Source organism: Rissa tridactyla, chromosome 23 (assembly GCF_028500815.1).
Source record: "Rissa tridactyla isolate bRisTri1 chromosome 23, bRisTri1.patW.cur.20221130, whole genome shotgun sequence".
Classification (NCBI taxonomy): domain Eukaryota; kingdom Metazoa; phylum Chordata; class Aves; order Charadriiformes; family Laridae; genus Rissa; species Rissa tridactyla.
The window spans coordinates 45428-64570 of record NC_071488.1 but is presented as its reverse complement, the minus strand read 5'-3'; positions in this window follow the sequence as shown (position 1 = coordinate 64570).

Here is a 19143-nt window from a genome sequence, read left to right as displayed (position 1 = left end):
TAAAAATAGCCATACGACTGGAGATGGGTCCCCCGCCCAAAGAGCCAGCAGGGAAAACTATGCCTTGTTCTAAAGCTCTTTGGGAACCGCTTGCGTAGCCCCACACACGTGGGGGCTGCGGGCTTTCCTGCTGCCTTCAGCCTCAAAACCACCCTTTCCCACTTGGCTTCGCGCCAGGCACAAAAATGGCCTATGGCTGGAGATGGGTCCCATGCCCTAAGAGCCAGCTGGGAAAACTATGCCTTGTTCTAAAGCTCTTTGGGAACCGCTTGCGTAGCCCCACAGACCTGGGGGCTGCAGGCTTTGCTCCTGCCTTCAGCCTCAAAGCCACCCTTTCCCACCTGGCGCCGCGCCAGGCTCAAAAATGGCCATACGGCTGGAGATGGGTCCCCCGCCCAGAGAGCCAGCAGCGAAAACTATGCCTTGTTCTAAAGCTCTTTGGGAACCGCTTGCGTAGCCCCACAGACCTGGGGGCTGCGGGCTTTCCTGCTGTCTTCAGCCTCAAAGCAACCCTTTCCCACTTGGCGCCCTATCAAGCACAAAAATGGCCTATGGGTGGAGATGGGTCCCATGCCCAAAGAGCCAGCAGGGAAAACTATGCCTTGTTCTAAAGCTCTTTGGGAACCGCTTGCGTAGCCCCACACACCTGGGGGCTGCGGGCTTTCCTGCTGCCTTCAGCCTCAAAACCACCTTTTCCCACTTGGCCCCTGGCCAGGCACAAAAATGGCCATACGGCTGGAGATGGGTCCCCCGCCCAAAGAGCCAGCAGGGAAAACTATGCCTTGTTCTAAAGCTCTTTGGGAACCGCTTGCGTAGCCCCACAGACCTGGGGGCTGCAGGCTTTGCTGCTGCCTTCAGCCTCAAAACCACCCTTTCCCACTTGGCGCTGCGCCAGGCACAAAAATGGCCATACGGCTGGAGATGGGTCCCCCTCCCAGAGAGCCAGCAGGGAAAACTATGCCTTGTTCTAAAGCTCTTTGGGAACCGCTTGCGTAGCCCCACAGACCTGGGGGCTGCGGGCTTTCCTGCTGCCTTGAAGCCTCAAAGCCACCCTTTCCCACTGGGCGCCGGGCCAGGCACAAAAATGGCCTATGGCTGGAGATGGGTCCCCCGCCCAAAGAGCCAGCAGGGAAAACTATGCCTTGTTCTAAAGCTCTCTGGGAACCGCTTGCGTAGCCCCACAGACCTGGGGGCTGCAGGCTTTCCTGCTGCCTTCAGCCTCAAAGCCACCCTTTCCCACTTGGCGCCCTATCAAGCACAAAAATGGCCTATGGCTGGAGATGGGTCCCAGGCCCAAAGAGCCAGCAGGGAAAACTATGCCTTGTTCTAAAGCTCTTTGGGAACCGCTTGCTTGGCCCCACAGACGTGGGGGCTGCGGGCTTTCCTGCTGCCTTCAGCCTCGACACCACCCTTTCCCACTTGGCGCCGCGCCAGGCACAAAAATGGCCATACGGCTGGAGATGGGTCCCCCGCTCAAAGAGCCAGCAGGGAAAACTATGCCTTGTTCTAAAGCTCTTTGGGAACCGCTTGCGTAGCCCCACAGACCTGGGGGCTGCGGGCTTTCCTGCTGCCTTCACCCTCAAAACCACCCTTTCCCACTTGGCACTGCTCCAGGCTCAAAAATGGCCATACGGCTGCAGATGGGTCCCCCGCCCAGAGAGCCAGCAGGGAAAACTATGCCTTGTTCTAAAGCTCTTTGGGAACCGCTTGCGTAGCCCCACAGACCTGGGGGCTGCGGGCTTTGCTGCTGCCTTCAGCCTCAAAGCCACCCTTTCCCACTTGGCGCGGGGCCAGGCACAAAAATGGCCATACGGCTGGAGATGGGTCCCCCGCCCAAAGAGCCAGCAGGGAAAACTATGCCTTGTTCTAAAGCTCTTTGGGAACCGCTTGCTTGGCCCCACAGACCTGGGGGCTGCAGTCTTTGCTGCTGCCTTCAGCCTCAACACCACCCTTTCCCACTACGCACCGCGCCAGGCACAAAAATGGCCATACGGCTGGAGATGGGTCCCCTGCCAAAAGAGCCAGCAGGGAAAACTATGCCTTGTTCTAAAGCTCTTTGGGAACCGCTTGCGTAGCCCCACACACCTGGGGGCTGCGGGCTTTCCTGCTGCCTTCAGATTCAAAGCCACCCTTTCCCTCTTGGGGCTTCGCCAGGCACAAAAATGGCCATACGGCTGGAGATGGGTCCCCCGCCCAAAGAGCGAGCAGGGAAAACTATGCCTTGTTCTAAAGCTCTTTGGGAACCGCTTGCGTAGCCCCACAGACCTGGGGGCTGCGGGCTTTCCTGCTGCCTTCAGGCTCGACACCACCCTTTCCCACTTGGCGCTGCGCCAGGCTCAAAAATGGCCATACGGCTGGAGATGGGTCCCCCGCCCAAAGAGCCAGCAGGGAAAACTATGCCTTGTTCTAAAGCTCTTTGGGAACCGCTTGCGTAGCCCCACAGACCTGGGGGCTGCGGGCTTTGCTGCTGCCTTCAGCCTCAAAGCCACCCTTTCCCACTTGGCGCCGCGCCAGGCACAAAAATGGCCTATGGCTGGAGATGGGTCCCATGCCCAAAGAGCCAGCAGGGAAAACTATGCCTTGTTCTAAAGCTCTTTGGGAACCGCTTGCTTGGCCCCACAGACGTGGGGACTGCGGGCTTTCCTGCTGCCTTCAGCCTCGACACCACCCTTTCCCACTTGGCACTGCTCCAGGCTCAAAAATGGCCAAATGGCTGGAGATGGGTCCCCCGCCCAAAGAGCCAGCAGGGAAAACTATGCCTTGTTCTAAAGCTCTCTGGGAACCGCTTGCTTGGCCCCACAGACGTGGGGGCTGCGGGCTTTCCTGCTGCCTTCAGCCTCAAAACCACCCTATGCCACTACGCACCGCGCCAGGCACAAAAATAGCCATACGTCTGGAGATGGGTCCCCCACCCAAAGAGCCAGCAGGGAAAACTATGCCTTGTTCTAAAGCTCTTTGGGAACCGCTTGCGTAGCCCCACAGACCTGGGGGCTGCGGGCTTTCCTGCTGCCTTCAGCCTCGACACCACCCTTTCCCACTTGGCGCCGCGCCAGGCACAAAAATGGCCATACGGCTGGAGATGGGTCCCCCGCCCAAAGAGCCAGCAGGGAAAACTATGCCTTGTTCTAAAGCTCTTTGGGAACCGCTTGCATAGCCCCACAGACCTGGGAGCTGCAGGCTTTCCTGCTGTCTTCAGCCTCAAAGCCACCCTTTCCCACTTGGCGCCCTATCAGGCACAAAAATGGCCTATGGGTGGAGATGGGTCCCATGCCCAAAGAGCCAGCAGGGAAAACTATGCCTTGTTCTAAAGCTCTTTGGGAACTGCTTGCTTGGCCCCACAGACGTGGGGGCTGCGGGCTTTCCTGCTGTCTTCAGCCTCGACACCACCCTTTCCCACTTGGCGCCCTATCAGGCACAAAAATGGCCATACGGCTGGAGATGGGTCCCCCGCCCAAAGAGCCAGCAGGGAAAACTATGCCTTGTTCTAAAGCTCTTTGGGAACCGCTTGCGTAGCCCCACAGACCTGGGGGCTGCGGGCTTTCCTGCTGCCTTCAGCCTCAAAGCCACCCTTTCCCACTTGGCGCCGGGCCAGGGACAAAAATGGCCATACGGCTGGAGATGGGTCCCATGCCCAAAGAGCCAGCAGGGAAAACTATGCCTTGTTCTAAAGCTCTTTGGGAACTGGTTGCGTAGCTCCACAGACCTGGGGGCTGCGGGCTTTCCTGCTGCCTTTAGCCTCAACACCACCCTTTCCCTCTTGGCGCCGCGCCAGGCACAAAAATGGCCGTACGGCTGGAGATGGGTCCCCCGTCCGAAGAGCCAGCAGGGAAAACTATGCCTTGTTCTAAAGCTCTTTGGGAACCGCTTGCGTAGCCGCACAGACCTGGGGGCTGCGGGCTTTCCTGCTGCCTTCAGCCTCGACACCACCCTTTCCCACTTGGCGCCCTATCAAGCACAAAAATGGCCTATGGCTGGAGATGGGTCCCATGCCCAAAGAGCCAGCAGGGAAAACTATGCCTTGTTCTAAAGCTCTTTGGGAACCGCTTGCGTAGCCCCACACACGTGGGGGCTGCGGGCTTTCCTGCTGCCTTCAGCCTCAAAACCACCCTTTCCCACTTGGCCCCCGGCCAGGCACAAAAATGGCCATACGGCTGGAGATGGGTCCCCCGCCCAAAGAGCCAGCAGGGAAAATTATGCCTTGTTCTAAAGCTCTTTGGGAACCGCTTGCGTAGCCGCACAGACCTGGGGGCTGCGGGCTTTCCTGCTGCCTTTAGCCTCGACACCACCCTTTCCCTCTTGGCTCCGCGCCAGGCACAAAAATGGCCGTACGGCTGGAGATGGGTCCCCCGCCCAAAGAGCCAGCAGGGAAAACTATGCCTTGTTCTAAAGCTCTTTGGGAACCACTTGCGTAGCCCCACAGACCTGGGGGCTGCGGGCTTTCCTGCTGCCTTCAGCCTCAAAGCCACCCTTTCCCACTTTGCGCCGGGCCAGGCACAAAAATGGCCATACGGCTGGAGATGGGTCCCCCGCCCAAAGAGCCAGCAGGGAAAACTATGCCTTGTTCTAAAGCTCTTTGGGAACCGCTTGCGTAGCCCCACAGACCTGGGGGCTGCAGGCTTTCCTGCTGCCTTCAGCCTCAAAACCACCCTTTCCCACTACGCAACACGCCAGGCATAAAAATAGCCATACGACTGGAGATGGGTCCCCCGCCCAAAGAGCCAGCAGGGAAAACTATGCCTTGTTCTAAAGCTCTTTGGGAACCGCTTGCGTAGCCCCACAGACGTGGGGGCTGCGGGCTTTCCTGCTGCCTTCAGCCTCGACAGCACCCTTTCCCACTTGGCTTCGCGCCAGGCACAAAAATGGCCTATGGCTGGAGATGGGTCCCATGCCCTAAGAGCCAGCTGGGAAAACTATGCCTTGTTCTAAAGCTCTTTGGGAACCGCTTGCGTAGCACCACAGACCTAGGGGCTGCAGGCTTTGCTCCTGCCTTCAGCCTCAAAGCCACCCTTTCCCACCTGGCGCCGCGCCAGGCTCAAAAATGGCCATACGGCTGGAGATGGGTCCCCCGCCCAGAGAGCCAGCAGCGAAAACTATGCCTTGTTCTAAAGCTCTTTGGGAACCGCTTGCGTAGCCCCACAGACCTGGGGGCTGCGGGCTTTCCTGCTGTCTTCAGCCTCAAAGCAACCCTTTCCCACTTGGCGCCCTATCAAGCACAAAAATGGCCTATGGGTGGAGATGGGTCCCATGCCCAAAGAGCCAGCAGGGAAAACTATGCCTTGTTCTAAAGCTCTTTGGGAACCGCTTGCGTAGCCCCACAGACCTGGGGGCTGCGGGCTTTCCTGCTGCCTTCAGCCTCAAAACCACCCTTTCCCACTTGGCCCCCGGCCAGGCACAAAAATGGCCATACGGCTGGAGATGGGTCCCCCGCCCAAAGAGCCAGCAGGGAAAACTATGCCTTGTTCTAAAGCTCTTTGGGAACCGCTTGCGTAGCCCCACAGACCTGGGGGCTGCAGGCTTTGCTGCTGCCTTCAGCCTCAAAACCACCCTTTCCCACTTGGCGCTGCGCCAGGCACAAAAATGGCCATACGGCTGGAGATGGGTCCCCCGCCCAAAGAGCCAGCAGGGAAAATTATGCCTTGTTCTAAAGCTCTTTGGGAACCGCTTGCGTAGCCCCACAGACCTGGGGGCTGCGGGCTTTCCTGCTGCCTTTAGCCTCGACACAACCCTTTCCCACTTGGCGCCGCGCCAGGCTCAAAAATGGCCATACGGCTGGAGATGGGTCCCCCTCCCAGAGAGCCAGCAGGGAAAATTATGCCTTGTTCTAAAGCTCTTTGGGAACCGCTTGCGTAGCCCCACAGACCTGGGGGCTGCGGGCTTTCCTGCTGCCTTCAAGCCTCAAAGCCACCCTTTCCCACTGGGCGCCGGGCCAGGCACAAAAATGGCCTATGGCTGGAGATGGGTCCCCCGAACAAAGAGCCAGCAGGGAAAACTATGCCTTGTTCTAAAGCTCTTTGGGAACTGCTTGCGTAGCCCCACAGACCTGGGGGCTGCAGGCTTTCCTGCTGCCTTCAGCCTCAAAGCCACCCTTTCCCACTTGGCGCCCTATCAAGCACAAAAATGGCCTATGGCTGGAGATGGGTCCCAGGCCCAAAGAGCCAGCAGGGAAAACTATGCCTTGTTCTAAAGCTCTTTGGGAACCGCTTGCTTGGCCCCACAGACGTGGGGGCTGCGGGCTTTCCTGCTGCCTTCAGCCTCGACACCACCCTTTCCCACTTGGCGCCGCGCCAGGCACAAAAATGGCCATACGGCTGCAGATGGGTCCCCCGCCCAGAGAGCCAGCAGGGAAAACTATGCCTTGTTCTAAAGCTCTTTGGGAACCGCTTGCGTAGCCCCACAGACCTGGGGGCTGCGGGCTTTCCTGCTGCCTTCACCCTCAAAGCCACCCTTTCCCACTTGGCACTGCTCCAGGCTCAAAAATGGCCATACGGCTGCAGATTGGTCCCCCGCCCAGAGAGCCAGCAGGGAAAACTATGCCTTGTTCTAAAGCTCTTTGGGAACCGCTTGCGTAGCCCCACAGACCTGGGGGCTGCGGGCTTTCCTGCTGCCTTTAGCCTCGACACCACCCTTTCCCTCTTGGCGCCGCGCCAGGCACAAAAATGGCCGTACGGCTGGAGATGGGTCCCCCGCCCAAAGAGCCAGCAGGGAAAACTATGCCTTGTTCTAAAGCTCTTTGGGAACCGCTTGCGTAGCCGCACAGACCTGGGGGCTGCGGGCTTTCCTGCTGCCTTCAGCCTCAAAGCCACCCTTTCCCACTTTGCGCCGGGCCAGGCACAAAAATGGCCGTACGGCTGGAGATGGGTCCCCCGCCCAAAGAGCCAGCAGGGAAAACTATGCCTTGTTCTAAAGCTCTTTGGGAACTGCTTGCGTAGCCCCACAGACCTGGGGGCTGCAGGCTTTCCTGCTGCCTTCAGCCTCAAAACCACCCTTTCCCACTACGCAACGCGCCAGGCATAAAAATAGCCATACGACTGGAGATGGGTCCCCCGCCCAAAGAGCCAGCAGGGAAAACTCTGCCTTGTTCTAAAGCTCTTTGGGAACCGCTTGCGTAGCCCCACAGACCTTGGGGCTGCGGGCTTTCCTGCTGCCTTCAGCCTCGACAGCACCCTTTCCCACTTGGCTTCGCGCCAGGCACAAAAATGGCCTATGGCTGGAGATGGGTCCCATGCCCTAAGAGCCAGCTGGGAAAACTATGCCTTGTTCTAAAGCTCTTTGGGAACCGCTTGCATAGCCCCACAGACCTGGGGGCTGCGGGCTTTCCTGCTGTCTTCAGCCTCAAAGCCACCCTTTCCCACTTGGCGCCCTATCAAGCACAAAAATGGCCTATGGCTGGAGATGGGTCCCATGCCCAAAGAGCCAGCAGGGAAAACTATGCCTTGTTCTAAAGCTCTTTGGGAACCGCTTGCTTGGCCCCACAGACCTGGGAGCTGCGGGCTTTCCTGCTGCCTTCAGCCTCGACACCACCCTTTCCCACTTGGCGCCGCGCCAGGCACAAAAATGGCCATACGGCTGGAGATGGGTCCCCCGCCCAAAGAGCCAGCAGGGAAAACTATGCCTTGTTCTAAAGCTCTTTGGGAACCGCTTGCGTAGCCCCACAGACCTGGGGGCTGCGGGCTTTCCTGCTGCCTTCACCCTCAAAACCACCCTTTCCCACTTGGCACTGCTCCAGGCTCAAAAATGGCCATACGGCTGGAGATGGGTCCCATGCCCAAAGAGCCAGCAGGGAAAACTATGCCTTGTTCTAAAGCTCTTTGGGAACCGCTTGCTTGGCCCCACAGACCTGGGAGCTGCGGGCTTTCCTGCTGCCTTCAGCCTCGACACCACCCTTTCCCACTTGGCGCCGCGCCAGGCACAAAAATGGCCATACGGCTGGAGATGGGTCCCCCGCCCAAAGAGCCAGCAGGGAAAACTATGCCTTGTTCTAAAGCTCTTTGGGAACCGCTTGCGTAGCCCCACAGACCTGGGGGCTGCGGGCTTTCCTGCTGCCTTCACCCTCAAAACCACCCTTTCCCACTTGGCACTGCACCAGGCACAAAAATGGCCATACGGCTGGAGATGGGTCCCATGCCCAAAGAGCCAGCAGGGAAAACTATGCCTTGTTCTAAAGCTCTTTGGGAACCGCTTGCTTGGCCCCACAGACGTGGGGGCTGCAGTCTTTGCTGCTGCCTTCAGCCTCAACACCACCCTTTCCCACTTAGCGCCGGGCCAGGGACAAAAATGGCCATACGGCTGGAGATGGGTCCCCTGCCCAAAGAGCCAGCAGGGAAAACTATGCCTTGTTCTAAAGCTCTTTGGTGAACCGCTTGCGTAGCCCCACAGACCTGGGGGCTGCGGGCTTTCCTGCTGCCTTCAGCGTCAAAACCACCCTTTCCCACTACGCACCGCGCCAGGCACAAAAATGGCCATACGGCTGGAGATGGGTCCCCCGCCCAAAGAGCCAGCAGGGAAAACTATGCCTTGTTCTAAAGCTCTTTGGGAACCGCTTGCTTGGCCCCACAGACGTGGGGGCTGCGGGCTTTCCTGCTGCCTTCAGCCTCAAAACCACCCTATGCCACTACGCACCGCGTCAGGCACAAAAATAGCCATACGGCTGGAGATGGGTCCCCCGCCCAAAGAGCCAGCAGGGAAAACTATGCCTTGTTCTAAAGCTCTTTGGGAACCGCTTGCGTAGCCCCACAGACCTGGGGGCTGCAGGCTTTCCTGCTGTCTTTAGCCTCAAAGCCACCCTTTCTCACTTGGCGCCCTATCAGGCACAAAAATGGCCTATGGGTGGAGATGGGTCCCATGCCCAAAGAGCCAGCAGGGAAAACTATGCCTTGTTCTAAAGCTCTTTGGGAACCGCTTGCGTAGCCCCACAGACCTGGGGGCTGCGGGCTTTCCTGCTGCCTTTAGCCTCAAAGCCACCCTTTCCCTCTTGGCGCCGCGCCAGGCACAAAAATGGCCGTACGGCTGGAGATGGGTCCCCCGCCCAAAAAGCCAGCAGGGAAAATTATGCCTTGTTCTAAAGCTCTTTGGGAACCGCTTGCGTAGCCGCACAGACCTGGGGGCTGCGGGCTTTCCTGCTGCCTTCAGCCTCGACACCACCCTTTCCCACTTGGCACTGCTCCAGGCTCAAAAATGGCCATACGGCTGGAGATGGGTCCCCCGCCCAGAGAGCCAGCAGGGAAAACTATGCCTTGTTCTAAAGCTCTTTGGGAACCGCTTGCGTAGCCCCACAGACCTGGGGGCTGCGGGCTTTCCTGCTGCCTTCAGATTCAAAGCCACCCTTTCCCACTTGGCGCCGGGCCAGGCAAAAAAATGGCCATACGGCTGGAGATGGGTCCCCTGCCAAAAGAGCCAGCAGGGAAAACTATGCCTTGTTCTAAAGCTCTTTGGGAACCGCTTGCGTAGCCCCACAGACCTGGGGGCTGCGGGCTTTCCTGCTGCCTTCAGCCTCAAAGCCACCCTTTCGCACTTGGGGCTTCGCCAGGCACAAAAATGGCCATATGGCTGGAGATGGGTCCCCCGCCCAAAGAGCGAGCAGGGAAAACTATGCCTTGTTCTAAAGCTCTTTGGGAACCGCTTGCGTAGCCCCACAGACCTGGGGGCTGCGGGCTTTCCTGCTGCCTTCAGCCTCAAAGCCACCCTTTCCACTTGGCGCCGGGCCAGGGACAAAAATGGCCATACGGCTGGAGATGGGTCCCATGCCCAAAGAGCCAGCAGGGAAAACTATGCCTTGTTCTAAAGCTCTTTGGGAACCGCTTGCTTGGCCCCACAGACCTGGGGGCTGCGGGCTTTGCTGCTGCCTTCAGCCTCGACACCACCCTTACCCACTTGGCGCCGCGCCAGGCACAAAAATGGCCATACGGCTGGAGATGGGTCCCCCGCCCAAAGAGCCAGCAGGGAAAACTATGCCTTGTTCTAAAGCTCTTTGGGAACCGCTTGCGTAGCCCCACAGACCTGGGGGCTGCGGGCTTTCCTGCTGCCTTCAGCGTCAAAACCACCCTTTCCCACTACGCACCGCGCCAGGCACAAAAATGGCCATACGGCTGGAGATGGGTCCCCCGCCCAAAGAGCCAGCAGGGAAAACTATGCCTTGTTCTAAAGCTCTTTGGGAACCGCTTGCTTGGCCCCACAGACGTGGGGGCTGCGGGCTTTCCTGCTGCCTTCAGCCTCAAAACCACCCTATGCCACTACGCACCGCGTCAGGCACAAAAATAGCCATACGGCTGGAGATGGGTCCCCCACCCAAAGAGCCAGCAGGGAAAACTATGCCTTGTTCTAAAGCTCTTTGGGAACCGCTTGCGTAGCCCCACAGACGTGGGGGCTGCGGGCTTTCCTGCTGCCTTCAGCCTCGATACCACCATTTCCCACTTGGCGCTGCGCCAGGCACAAAAATGGCCATAAGGCTGGAGATGGGTCCCCCGCCCAAAGAGCCAGCAGGGAAAACTATGCCTTGTTCTAAAGCTCTTTGGGAACCGCTTGCGTAGCCCCACAGACCTGGGGGCTGCGGGCTTTCCTGCTGCCTTTAGCCTCGACACCACCCTTTCCCTCTTGGCGCCGGGCCAGGCACAAAAATGGCCATATGGCTGGAGATGGGTCCCATGCCCAAAGAGCCAGCAGGGAAAACTATGCCTTGTTCTAAAGCTCTTTGGGAACCGCTTGCGTAGCCCCACAGACCTGGGGGCTGCGGGCTTTGCTGCTGCCTTCAGCCTCAAAGCCACCCTTTCCTACTTGGCGCCGCGCCAGGCACAAAAATGGCCATACGGCTGGAGATGGGTCCCCCGCCCAAAGAGCCAGCAGGGAAAACTATGCCTTGTTCTAAAGCTCTTTGGGAACCGCTTGCTTGGCCCCACAGACCTGGGGGCTGCAGTCTTTGCTGCTGCCTTCAGCCTCAGCACCACACTTTCCCACCTGGCGCCGCGCCAGGCTCAAAAATGGCCATACGGCTGGAGATGGGTCCCCCGCCCAGAGAGCCAGCAGGGAAAACTATGCCTTGTTCTAAAGCTCTTTGGGAACCGCTTGCGTAGCCCCACAGACCTGGGGGCTGCGGGCTTTCCTGCTGCCTTCAGCCTCAAAACCACCCTTTCCCACTTGGCCCCCGGCCAGGCTCAAAAATGGCCATACGGCTGGAGATGGGTCCCCCGCCCAAAGAGCCAGCAGGGAAAACTATGCCTTGTTCTAAAGCTCTTTGGGAACCGCTTGCGTAGCCCCACAGACCTGGGGGCTGCAGGCTTTGCTGCTGCCTTCAGCCTCAAAACCACCCTTTCCCACTTGGCGCTGCGCCAGGCACAAAAATGGCCATACGGCTGGAGATGGGTCCCCCGCCCAAAGAGCCAGCAGGGAAAATTATGCCTTGTTCTAAAGCTCTTTGGGAACCGCTTGCGTAGCCCCACAGACCTGGGGGCTGCGGGCTTTCCTGCTGCCTTTAGCCTCGACACAACCCTTTCCCACTTGGCGCCGCGCCAGGCTCAAAAATGGCCATACGGCTGGAGATGGGTCCCCCGCCCAGAGAGCCAGCAGGGAAAACTATGCCTTGTTCTAAAGCTCTCTGGGAACCGCTTGCGTAGCCCCACAGACCTGGGGGCTGCGGGCTTTCCTGCTGCCTTCAAGCCTCAAAGCCACCCTTTCCCACTGGGCGCCGGGCCAGGCACAAAAATGGCCTATGGCTGGAGATGGGTCCCCCGCCCAGAGAGCCAGCAGGGAAAACTATGCCTTGTTCTAAAGCTCTTTGGGAACTGCTTGCGTAGCCCCACAGACCTGGGGGCTGCAGGCTTTCCTGCTGCCTTCAGCCTCAAAGCCACCCTTTCCCACTTGGCGCCCTATCAAGCACAAAAATGGCCTATGGCTGGAGATGGGTCCCAGGCCCAAAGAGCCAGCAGGGAAAACTATGCCTTGTTCTAAAGCTCTTTGGGAACCGCTTGCTTGGCCCCACAGACGTGGGGGCTGCGGGCTTTCCTGCTGCCTTCAGCCTCAAAACCACCCTTTCCCACTTGGCACTGCTCCAGGCTCAAAAATGGCCATACGGCTGCAGATGGGTCCCCCGCCCAGAGAGCCAGCAGGGAAAACTATGCCTTGTTCTAAAGCTCTTTGGGAACTGCTTGCGTAGCCCCACAGACCTGGGGGCTGCGGGCTTTGCTGCTGCCTTCAGCCTCAACACCACCCTTTCCCACTTGGCGCCGGGCCAGGGACAAAAATGGCCATACGGCTGGAGATGGGTCCCCTGCCAAAAGAGCCAGCAGGGAAAACTATGCCTTGTTCTAAAGCTATTTGGGAACCGCTTGCGTAGCCCCACAGACCTGGGGGCTGCGGGATTTCCTGCTGCCTTCAGCCTCGACACCAGCCTTTCCCACTTGGCGCCCTATCAGGCACAAAAATGGCCATACGGCTGGAGATGGGTCCCCCGCCCAAAGAGCCAGCAGGGAAAACTATGCCTTGTTCTAAAGCTCTTTGGGAACCGCTTGCGTAGCCCCACAGACCTGGGGGCTGCGGGCTTTGCTGCTGCCTTCAGCCTCAAAGCTACCCTTTCCCACTTGGCGCCGTGCCAGGCACAAAAATGGCCTATGGCTGGAGATGGGTCCCATGCCCAAAGAGCCAGCAGGGAAAACTATGCCTTGTTCTAAAGCTCTTTGGGAACCGCTTGCTTGGCCCCACAGACCTGGGGGCTGCGGGCTTTCCTGCTGCCTTCAGCCTCGACACCACCCTTTCCCACTTGGCGCCCTATCAAGCACAAAAATGGCCTATGGCTGGAGATGGGTCCCATGCCCAAAGAGCCAGCAGGGAAAACTATGCCTTGTTCTAAAGCTCTTTGGGAACCGCTTGCGTAGCCCCACACGTGGGGGCTGCGGGCTTTCCTGCTGCCTTCAGCCTCAAAACCACCCTTTCCCACTTGGCCCCCGGCCAGGCACAAAAATGGCCATACGGCTGGAGATGGGTCCCCCGCCCAAAGAGCCAGCAGGGAAAACTATGCCTTGTTCTAAAGCTCTTTGGGAACCGCTTGCGTAGCCCCACAGACCTGGGGGCTGCAGGCTTTGCTGCTGCCTTCAGCCTCAAAACCACCCTTTCCCACTACGCAACACGCCAGGCATAAAAATAGCCATACGACTGGAGATGGGTCCCCCGCCCAAAGAGCCAGCAGGGAAAACTATGCCTTGTTCTAAAGCTCTTTGGGAACCGCTTGCGTAGCCCCACAGACCTGGGGGCTGCGGGCTTTCCTGCTGCCTTCAGCCTCGACACCACCCTTTCCCACTTGGCTTCGCGCCAGGCACAAAAATGGCCTATGGCTGGAGATGGGTCCCATGCCCTAAGAGCCAGCTGGGAAAACTATGCCTTGTTCTAAAGCTCTTTGGGAACCGCTTGCGTAGCACCACAGACCTGGGGGCTGCAGGCTTTGCTCCTGCCTTCAGCCTCAAAGCCACCCTTTCCCACCTGGCGCCGCGCCAGGCTCAAAAATGGCCATACGGCTGGAGATGGGTCCCCCGCCCAGAGAGCCAGCAGCGAAAACTATGCCTTGTTCTAAAGCTCTTTGGGAACCGCTTGCGTAGCCCCACAGACCTGGGGGCTGCGGGCTTTCCTGCTGTCTTCAGCCTCAAAGCAACCCTTTCCCACTTGGCGCCCTATCAAGCACAAAAATGGCCTATGGCTGGAGATGGGTCCCATGCCCAAAGAGCCAGCAGGGAAAACTATGCCTTGTTCTAAAGCTCTTTGGGAACCGCTTGCGTAGCCGCACAGACCTGGGGGCTGCGGGCTTTCCTGCTGCCTTCAGCCTCAAAACCACCTTTTCCCACTTGGCCCCCGGCCAGGCACAAAAATGGCCATACGGCTGGAGATGGGTCCCCCGCCCAAAGAGCCAGCAGGGAAAACTATGCCTTGTTCTAAAGCTCTTTGGGAACCGCTTGCGTAGCCCCACAGACCTGGGGGCTGCAGGCTTTGCTGCTGCCTTCAGCCTCAAAACCACCCTTTCCCACTTGGCGCTGCGCCAGGCACAAAAATGGCCATACGGCTGGAGATGGGTCCCCCGCCCAAAGAGCCAGCAGGGAAAATTATGCCTTGTTCTAAAGCTCTTTGGGAACCGCTTGCGTAGCCCCACAGACCTGGGGGCTGCGGGCTTTCCTGCTGCCTTTAGCCTCGACACAACCCTTTCCCACTTGGCGCCGCGCCAGGCTCAAAAATGGCCATACGGCTGGAGATGGGTCCCCCTCCCAGAGAGCCAGCAGGGAAAACTATGCCTTGTTCTAAAGCTCTTTGGGAACCGCTTGCGTAGCCCCACAGACCTGGGGGCTGCGGGCTTTCCTGCTGCCTTGAAGCCTCAAAGCCACCCTTTCCCACTGGGCGCCGGGCCAGGCACAAAAATGGTCTATGGCTGGAGATGGGTCCCCCGCCCAAAGAGCCAGCAGGGAAAACTATGCCTTGTTCTAAAGCTCTCTGGGAACCGCTTGCGTAGCCCCACAGACCTGGGGGCTGCAGGCTTTCCTGCTGCCTTCAGCCTCAAAGCCACCCTTTCCCACTTGGCCCCCTATCAAGCACAAAAATGGCCTATGGCTGGAGATGGGTCCCAGGCCCAAAGAGCCAGCAGGGAAAACTATGCCTTGTTCTAAAGCTCTTTGGGAACCGCTTGCGTAGCCCCACACGTGGGGGATGCGGGCTTTCCTGCTGCCTTCAGCCTCAAAACCACCCTTTCCCACTTGGCCCCCGGCCAGGCACAAAAATGGCCATACGGCTGGAGATGGGTCCCCCGCCCAAAGAGCCAGCAGGGAAAACTATGCCTTGTTCTAAAGCTCTTTGGGAACCGCTTGCGTAGCCCCACAGACCTGGGGGCTGCAGGCTTTCCTGCTGCCTTCAGCCTCAAAACCACCCTTTCCCACTACGCAACACGCCAGGCATAAAAATAGCCATACGACTGGAGATGGGTCCCCCGCCCAAAGAGCCAGCAGGGAAAATTATGCCTTGTTCTAAAGCTCTTTGGGAACCGCTTGCGTAGCCCCACAGACCTGGGGGCTGCGGGCTTTCCTGCTGCCTTCAGCCTCAAAGCCACCCTTTCCCACTTGGCTTCGCGCCAGGCACAAAAATGGCCTATGGCTGGAGATGGGTCCCATGCCCTAAGAGCCAGCTGGGAAAACTATGCCTTGTTCTAAAGCTCTTTGGGAACCGCTTGCGTAGCCCCACAGACCTGGGGGCTGCAGGCTTTGCTCCTGCCTTCAGCCTCAAAGCCACCCTTTCCCACCTGGCGCCGCGCCAGGCTCAAAAATGGCCATACGGCTGGAGATGGGTCCCCCGCCCAGAGAGCCAGCAGCGAAAACTATGCCTTGTTCTAAAGCTCTTTGGGAACCGCTTGCGTAGCCCCACAGACCTGGGGGCTGCGGGCTTTCCTGCTGTCTTCAGCCTCAAAGCAACCCTTTCCCACTTGGCGCCCTATCAAGCACAAAAATGGCCTATGGGTGGAGATGGGTCCCATGCCCAAAGAGCCAGCAGGGAAAACTATGCCTTGTTCTAAAGCTCTTTGGGAACCGCTTGCGTAGCCCCACACACCTGGGGGCTGCGGGCTTTCCTGCTGCCTTCAGCCTCAAAACCACCTTTTCCCACTTGGCCCCCGGCCAGGCACAAAAATGGCCATACGGCTGGAGATGGGTCCCCCGCCCAAAGAGCCAGCAGGGAAAACTATGCCTTGTTCTAAAGCTCTTTGGGAACCGCTTGCGTAGCCCCACAGACCTGGGGGCTGCAGGCTTTGCTGCTGCCTTCAGCCTCAAAACCACCCTTTCCCACTTGGCGCTGCGCCAGGCACAAAAATGGCCATACGGCTGGAGATGGGTCCCCCTCCCAGAGAGCCAGCAGGGAAAACTATGCCTTGTTCTAAAGCTCTTTGGGAACCGCTTGCGTAGCCCCACAGACCTGGGGGCTGCGGGCTTTCCTGCTGCCTTGAAGCCTCAAAGCCACCCTTTCCCACTGGGCGCCGGGCCAGGCACAAAAATGGCCTATGGCTGGAGATGGGTCCCCCGCCCAAAGAGCCAGCAGGGAAAACTATGCCTTGTTCTAAAGCTCTCTGGGAACCGCTTGCGTAGCCCCACAGACCTGGGGGCTGCAGGCTTTCCTGCTGCCTTCAGCCTCAAAGCCACCCTTTCCCACTTGGCGCCCTATCAAGCACAAAAATGGCCTATGGCTGGAGATGGGTCCCAGGCCCAAAGAGCCAGCAGGGAAAACTATGCCTTGTTCTAAAGCTCTTTGGGAACCGCTTGCTTGGCCCCACAGACGTGGGGGCTGCGGGCTTTCCTGCTGCCTTCAGCCTCGACACCACCCTTTCCCACTTGGCGCCGCGCCAGGCACAAAAATGGCCATACGGCTGGAGATGGGTCCCCCGCCCAAAGAGCCAGCAGGGAAAACTATGCCTTGTTCTAAAGCTCTTTGGGAACCGCTTGCGTAGCCCCACAGACCTGGGGGCTGCGGGCTTTCCTGCTGCCTTCACCCTCAAAACCACCCTTTCCCACTTGGCACTGCTCCAGGCTCAAAAATGGCCATACGGCTGCAGATGGGTCCCCCGCCCAGAGAGCCAGCAGGGAAAACTATGCCTTGTTCTAAAGCTCTTTGGGAACCGCTTGCGTAGCCCCACAGACCTGGGGGCTGCGGGCTTTGCTGCTGCCTTCAGCCTCAAAGCCACCCTTTCCCACTTGGCGCCGGGCCAGGCACAAAAATGGCCATACGGCTGGAGATGGGTCCCCCGCCCAAAGAGCCAGCAGGGAAAACTATGCCTTGTTCTAAAGCTCTTTGGGAACCGCTTGCTTGGCCCCACAGACCTGGGGGCTGCAGTCTTTGCTGCTGCCTTCAGCCTCAACACCACCCTTTCCCACTACGCACCGCGCCAGGCACAAAAATGGCCATACGGCTGGAGATGGGTCCCCCGCCCAAAGAGCCAGCAGGGAAAACTATGCCTTGTTCTAAAGCTCTTTGGGAACCGCTTGCGTAGCCCCACACACCTGGGGGCTGCGGGCTTTCCTGCTGCCTTCAGATTCAAAGCCACCCTTTCCCTCTTGGGGCTTCGCCAGGCACAAAAATGGCCATACGGCTGGAGATGGGTCCCCCGCCCAAAGAGCGAGCAGGGAAAACTATGCCTTGTTCTAAAGCTCTTTGGGAACCGCTTGCGTAGCCCCACAGACCTGGGGGCTGCGGGCTTTCCTGCTGCCTTCAGGCTCGACACCACGCTTTCCCACTTGGCGCTGCGCCAGGCTCAAAAATGGCCATACGGCTGGAGATGGGTCCCCCGCCCAAAGAGCCAGCAGGGAAAACTATGCCTTGTTCTAAAGCTCTTTGGGAACCGCTTGCGTAGCCCCACAGACCTGGGGGCTGCGGGCTTTGCTGCTGCCTTCAGCCTCAAAGCCACCCTTTCCCACTTGGCGCCGCGCCAGGCACAAAAATGGCCTATGGCTGGAGATGGGTCCCATGCCCAAAGAGCCAGCAGGGAAAACTATGCCTTGTTCTAAAGCTCTTTGGGAACCGCTTGCTTGGCCCCACAGACGTGGGGACTGCGGGCTTTCCTGCTGCCTTCAGCCTCGACACCACCCTTTCCCACTTGGCACTGCTCCAGGCTCAAAAATGGCCAAATGGCTGGAGATGGGTCCCCCGCCCAAAGAGCCAGCAGGGAAAACTATGCCTTGTTCTAAAGCTCTCTGGGAACCGCTTGCTTGGCCCCACAGACGTGGGGGCTGCGGGCTTTCCTGCTGCCTTCAGCCTCAAAACCACCCTATGCCACTACGCACCGCGCCAGGCACAAAAATAGCCATACGTCTGGAGATGGGTCCCCCACCCAAAGAGCCAGCAGGGAAAACTATGCCTTGTTCTAAAGCTCTTTGGGAACCGCTTGCGTAGCCCCACAGACCTGGGGGCTGCGGGCTTTCCTGCTGCCTTCAGCCTCGACACCACCCTTTCCCACTGGGCGCCGCGCCAGGCACAAAAATGGCCATACGGCTGGAGATGGGTCCCCCGCCCAAAGAGCCAGCAGGGAAAACTATGCCTTGTTCTAAAGCTCTTTGGGAACCGCTTGCATAGCCCCACAGACCTGGGAGCTGCAGGCTTTCCTGCTGTCTTCAGCCTCGACACCACCCTTTCCCACTTGGCGCCCTATCAGGCACAAAAATGGCCATACGGCTGGAGATGGGTCCCCCGCCCAAAGAGCCAGCAGGGAAAACTATGCCTTGTTCTAAAGCTCTTTGGGAACCGCTTGCGTAGCCCCACAGACCTGGGGGCTGCGGGCTTTCCTGCTGCCTTCAGCCTCAAAGCCACCCTTTCCCACTTGGCGCCGGGCCAGGGACAAAAATGGCCATACGGCTGGAGATGGGTCCCATGCCCAAAGAGCCAGCAGGGAAAACTATGCCTTGTTCTAAAGCTCTTTGGGAACCGCTTGCTTGGCCCCACAGACCTGGGGGCTGCAGGCTTTGCTGCTGCCTTCAGCCTCGACACCACCCTTACCCACTTGGCGCCGCGCCAGGCACAAAAATGGCCATACGGCTGGAGATGGGTCCCCCGCCCAAAGAGCCAGCAGGGAAAACTATGCCTTGTTCTAAAGCTCTTTGGGAACCGCTTGCTTGGCCCCACAGACCTGGGGGCTGCAGTCTTTGCTGCTGCCTTCAGCCTCAACACCACCCTTTCCCACTTGGCGCCGGGCCAGGGACAAAAATGGCCATACGGCTGGAGATGGGTCCCCTGCCCAAAGAGCCAGCAGGGAAAACTATGCCTTGTTCTAAAGCTCTTTGGTGAACCGCTTGCGTAGCCCCACAGACCTGGGGGCTGCGGGCTTTCCTGCTGCCTTCAGCGTCAAAACCACCCTTTCCCACTACGCACCGCGCCAGGCACAAAAATGGCCATACGGCTGGAGATGGGTCCCCCGCCCAAAGAGCCAGCAGGGAAAACTATGCCTTGTTCTAAAGCTCTTTGGGAACTGGTTGCGTAGCTCCACAGACCTGGGGGCTGCGGGCTTTCCTGCTGCCTTTAGCCTCAACACCACCCTTTCCCTCTTGGCGCCGCGCCAGGCACAAAAATGGCCGTACGGCTGGAGATGGGTCCCCCGTCCGAAGAGCCAGCAGGGAAAACTATGCCTTGTTCTAAAGCTCTTTGGGAACC